Consider the following 6,282-nt stretch of genomic DNA (forward strand, 5'->3'; position numbering starts at 1 on the left):
AGAAATTTACCCAGGATGACTGTGATCATTTTGAGAACCTTCTCATATCAAAGGCGACTGGAAAGAAGCCACACATGGTGTTTCTGCAAGGAGTGGCGGGAATTGGCAAGTCACTGATGTTGACAAAATTAATGCTTGCCTGGTCAGAAGGCATGGTGTTTCAGAACAAATTCTCCTACATCTTCTACTTCTGCTGTCAAGATGTGAAGAAGTTGAAGAGAGCAAGCCTGGCAGAATTGATCTCCAAAGAGTGGCCCAACGCCTCAGCTCCCATAGAGGAGATCCTGTCCCAACCGGAGAAACTCTTATTTGTCATCGACAACTTGGAAGTGATGGAATGTGATATGTCTGAATGGGAGTCAGAGCTGTGTGATGACTGCATGGAGAAGCAGCCAGTGAATATACTGATGAGCAGTTTGCTCAGGAGGAAGATGCTCCCTGAATCCTCTTTCCTCGTCTCTGCTACCCCAGAGACTTTTGAGAAAATAGAGGACAGGATTGAGTGCACAAATGTAAAAATGATGGCAGGATTCAATGAGAGCAATATTAAGGTGTATTTCTACAGCTTGTTCCAAGATAGGAACAGAACCCAGGAAATCTTCAGTTTGGTGAGAGAAAATGAGCAGCTGTTCTCTGTATGTCAAGTCCCTGTGCTCTGCTGGATGGTGGCTACTTGTCTAAAAAAAGAGATAGAGAAGGGAGAGACCCAGTCTCAATCTGCCGACGTATCACTTCCCTGTATACCACTTACATCTTCAATTTGTTCATTCCCCAAAGTGCCCAATGTCCAAGTAAGAAAAGCCAAGACCAGCTGCAGGGCTTATGTTCTCTGGCTGCTGAGGGCATGTGGACTGACACATTTGTGTTTGGTGAGGAGGCTCTCAGGAGAAATGGGATCATGGACTCTGATATCTCCACACTGCTGGACGTAAGGATCCTTGAAAAGAGCAAAGAATCTGAAAAATCTTACATTTTCCTCCACCCATCTATCCAGGAGGTCTGTGCTGCCATCTTTCATCTGCTAAAGAGCCATGTAGACCACCCTAGCCAGGATGTCAAAAGTATAGAGGCACTCATATTTACATTTCTAAAGAAAGTCAAAGTACAGTGGATTTTCTTTGGCTCTTTCATCTTTGGCCTTTTACATGAATCAGAACAAAAAAAGCTAGAGCCATTTTTTGGCCACCAGTTGTCCCAAGAAATAAAACGTCAGTTGTATCAGTGCCTGGAAACTATAAGTGGCAATAAAGAGCTTCAAGAACAGGTAGATGGCATGAAGCTGTTTTACTGTCTGTTTGAGATGGACGATGAAGCCTTCTTAGCACAAGTCATGAACTGTATGGAACAGATTAAATTCGTGGCTAAGGATTATTCTGATGTTATTGTTGCTGCCCACTGCTTACAACACTGTTCTACACTGAAAAAACTATCCTTGTCAACCCAGAATGTCCTGAGTGAAGGTCAAGAACACAGCTATACGTGAGTCCATTCACTCTTTCCTTTCTGTCCCCTTTTCAGAATCTGACCCTGAGTATCAGTGATTTATACAGACAGATTCAAAACTCACCCATACTAACTAATAGTGAGTGGTGGGCCTACAAACTGCACACACACACAACAACAACAACAAAACCTCAACAGGTTGTGTGTGTGTGTGTGTGTATGCATGTACATAAACATGTGCATATAAAATGATAGAAAGGTTGTCACCTTGAGTGTTGAGAGTGCACCACAAGGACAGGGGAGGGAAATGGATGTAATTCTATTTCAATTAAACATTTAAAAAAATAAATTTAAAAACAAAGTAGAGCGTTTAAAGGGGGAAAATAACAAATTCACCTTTTTGGTCAATAGCTTCCATTTATTTTAAGATTCATTTTTATTTTATGTATATGTGGCTACATGTTAGTATGCACACATGTGGAGATGGCCTCAGTGGCATCGATCCCCTGGTACTATAGCTAACTGCCAGAAGTGGGTTCTGGGATCCAAATTCTTATTCTCTGAAGAAAGATGAACACTCTTAACACTTGAACTGTCTTCAGTCCAACAGGTTCCATTTTGATCCCTGGATTGACTCTTTGAAAGATATACTATTTGATCTTATTAATATTTATTTTTCATAATTGTTTTGAGACAGGATCTCACTATGTAGCTGTGGCAAGTCTGGAACTCTGATATCCACCTGCCTGTCTACAGAGTCCTGGAATTAAAGGCATGTGCCTCCATGCCTGAGTATGTTTCTTAATTATTAGTTGTGCATATATAGAGAGTAGCAATATCACACCAGTTCATATGTACAGGGGCCCAGGAAGTAGTTCAGTTCGCAGAGTATTGCCTACTATACCACACATGTCCAGAATTTGCTCCCCAGCATCATATAAGACTGAGTATAATGGTGCATGTCTGTAATCCAAGTTCTCAGATAGTGGAGCCAGGTCAGAAACTCAGGGTCATCATTGCTTATATATAGCAAGTGCAGGACAGGCCTACAATACATAACATAGTGTACGTAGAGAGTACAAAATACTAATTAAACTGAGCCAGGGAAGGGGGTGGTCTCATGTTTGTTACCGCAGCACTCAGGGAACTGAGGCAAGAAGTTCTCTGAGCATCTTAAACTAGTCTGGGTTACATACAAAGTGGGTTTCAGGTGCATCTGGTCTAAAGAGTGAGATTCTGTCTCCAAAAACAAAACCCACAAGCAAACAAACAACAAAAAATACATGTATATAGTTTATGTTCTCTTGACACATTTTTTTCCATCCTGAGAATAGATTCCATGTCATCATATATACTAGGCTAGCACTTTAGCAGGAATTGTAGTCCCAGTTCATTTTTTAAGGCATGGTTTAATCTTCCATTCATTCTGTAATCAAAACTGGCCTTGAACTTGTGATCTTTCTACAGCAATAGAATACACTAAGTTGACTGTTTTAGGAGCCCTGGAATTTATCCTTAAGACTTTCCTTTTCTTAGTTATAGTGGTCTTGTTATCAAAGCAGGAATTATATTAGCCCACCATACTGTGAGCATGGAGTGGAATGGTCTATGCCCTGTGTGTGTTTCTGCCCTTCTGAGATATGAGCATCCCACTCAGACTCTCTCTCGGCCTCCTAGTTGCAAACTGCCTTGTAAACATTAAGTGTTGGGAATATCGGGGATGGCTCAGTTGCTGCACAAGTATGAGAACTTCAGTTTCATCCCCTGAATCCACATTTATTTTGAAAAAGCCGTGCCTAGCAGCATGCACCTACAATCCCAACACTAAAGAGGTAAAGTCATGGCTTCCATATGCAGGCACATACATGCACACACATGCATAAGTGCATGTATTCACAAACACATACACACAAAAACATGTACTAAATTGACTCATTTCATACTCAGAAACATGTAAGGTGAGCTGCTAAGATGGCTCAGTGGATAAAAGGTGCCTCACCTCTGATGACCTAAGTTCTATTCCTTAGACCACAGAGAAGGAAAACTGATTCCTGCAAGTTGTCCGTTGACCTGCACACACATGATATGGCACGCAAGCACAGTAAGAAATGTGAGAAGGCAAATTTGATTATCCTGCTAGACACGAGGAAAGTAGGCAGAGAGGTCACATATATTATCCGAGATACATGCTGAGTAAGCAGTGGCATCCGAAGCGTGAGCCGGGAGAGCCTTGCTCAGGTTTGACTCGGGGACTCTGGAACCCTGCCTCATGTTTCATTCTAAAACTACCACGGTTAACTGTTAGGCAGGATTTCTCAAGTTCAACACTGCCAACTGCTCTGCATTTGTTGCCTATCCCCTGGACAGCTCTCTGCCTGACCTTACCTGTTCTGGGGGTTTTGGGTGAGTTGGCACAGAGTCACTGACACAGACTCTGGAAGCAGGTGAGAAATGCTGCAGCAAGCTCATCTGAGCACTGCTGCAAGCTCCTTTAATACCCTCCACTCAAGCCCCCATTGGTCCCAAACATCTGTTCTAAACAGCAGTTCCCATCTGGCTGGCACTGCTTGCACCAGCAATCCTTGCTCTCTCAGACAGTCCTCAATTTGGTCCTCCTGCATGCAGCTGCATGGCCTCCAGTGTTGATAGTTTCCTGCAGTTCCTGCTATATATCCACCATATCCACCCTTTTGTTTTTAGACTTGACAGCCTAGTGGGAGCCTGGGTGCCATTGCCTCGACATTGTTGACCCTGCTCAGAGGATACCCAGGATACTGGACTGTGCCTGTCTTAAGTTGTCCTGTCTTCCAGGATCTTACCCATCACTGACTACCAGCCCTAAAAGAAATATCACTTCAGAGGCATGTCACACAAAGGGGAGATAAGGAAAAACCTACATGGCAGTCTCACAGATCTCTGCCATCCGTGCTTTGATCACTTCCTTGGGGGGTGGCGGGTGCAATCAGGATTTTTTAGAGTCATCAGCACCTGCAGGGATGCCTTAATTATGGAACACTGCATGGAAATATTCTGTGAGAGACACTTAAATAAAATAATTATTAGTATGACAATTCTTCTCATCGTAGCATTAGTGGCTATCCACAAGGTGTCAAACACCCTCTTAATATTGTCCCATTAAAGAGATGGCCACCCTTTAGGAGAGTGAGGGACATAAATCAAGGCAATTAGAGGGACCACACAAATTCCAGTTGCTCATAGTGGGGTCATATCAGAATCTAATGGGATCCCAGTTAACATAAGGAGTAATATTGGAAGCATCATGTGAGGTAAATGTCCACATACCAAGTGTGAGGTTAGATGACAATATCGGGTAGTCCCTGGTGAATTTTATACCTAGTGCAGGCTGGCAGTGCTCCCAAGGGATAGGAAGTCCTACAAAAGTGGGCATTTGAGGGACCCTTGGACAGCGAGGCAGGGGTGGATGTGATATGCTTGGGGGATCCTTTGGGGATTTATAATCAGTAAGGGGAATGTGAAGTTCCATGCCTAACATGGTGCCATAGGTTAGATTACCATGAAAGTTCCTCGTGGTCATATTGTGTAGTTGGATACAAGAGCTGACTGAGGAGACATTAGGTGGTAAAGTAGAGAATTTCCTCCGTGGGCCAAGTGCCTTCTAATTGCTGTGTAGTAGTGACTAAGTCCATGAAGGACAAACCCAAACTCACGTCGGAAGAGAAAAGAACAGGGTAGGCTGGGGAGTTAACTGCCACAGGCAAAAGAATGGGGGCAAGGGCATAAAATTCAAAGCTCATCGGCCCTCCCAGGCTGAAGAAAACTAATAAACACAGTATGTACATTATGTCTCCATATCCTGGTCTTCTTCTGGCTCTTTCATTGCCCCCGCTCGATAGCCAGGCCAACATTACTTGAGGGTACCCATATTGGCACAGTTGCGTCCTGGGGGAAAACACAAGCATAACCTTGCCCCCTTGTCAGAAGTGGAGCAGACAGTTGCCATTGACAGGTTATTGGGTCCTTCCATCTAACTAATGGGAGGGGAGCATCCCTCGGCGGCAAAAATGCCCAATGTTTGTAAGCAAGCAGGACTCAGCCCTTTCTCATCTAAGGAGAGAAAGTTCACATGGAACAGGAACTCCACCAAGGCTAGGTGCGGATCTCTTTTGAATTCTGAGGAGGTAGCCCTAGCAAGTGTTCCCTGCAAGGAACGATTTGCTCATTCTGTGATTGCCTGGCCTTGAGGATTACAGGGTATCCCAAAGGAGTGACTGATCCTCCATGAGGATAGGAAGGCGCTGAACTGCTGAGATGAGTAAACAGGTCATTGTCAGTCTTGAGTGCCCAAGGTGCTCCCATTACCAGCATTGTTGATTTCATTGCCTTAATAACATGAGAGGCCTTTTCACCTGCCATGGCCACAGCTTCTACAAAGGCTGAGCAAGTATCTACCACAATATGTACATACCTATGATTACCAAAGGCTGGGTAATGAGTGACACCTATTTGCCAGGTTGTACTGGGGAGCAGACCTCTAGGGTTAAGTCCTGATCTGCCAAGGGGACCCAGTGGTGTAAGGTATGCAAGTGGCACAGGACCTTGCAAGGTGTTTACATTGGGACATAGGCAATTCGAGCAAGGGCTTATGTAAATTCTGAGGAGAAAGGTGAAATTGCTGGTGTAACATTCTGGCTTGTTGTAGGATTCCATGTCTACAGTCATAATCAGGGCATCAGTTCTCTCATTTCCTTCTGCTAGTATGCCAGGCAGTTTAGAATGTGATCTTATGTGTGAGATGAACCAGGGATGTGCCCTAATCTCAAGAGCTTCCTGGATAGATTGCATGCAGACATGTTTAGG

The sequence above is a fragment of the Mus musculus genome, chromosome 7 (genome assembly GCF_000001635.26).
Source record: "Mus musculus strain C57BL/6J chromosome 7, GRCm38.p6 C57BL/6J".
Taxonomy (NCBI): Eukaryota; Metazoa; Chordata; class Mammalia; order Rodentia; family Muridae; genus Mus; species Mus musculus.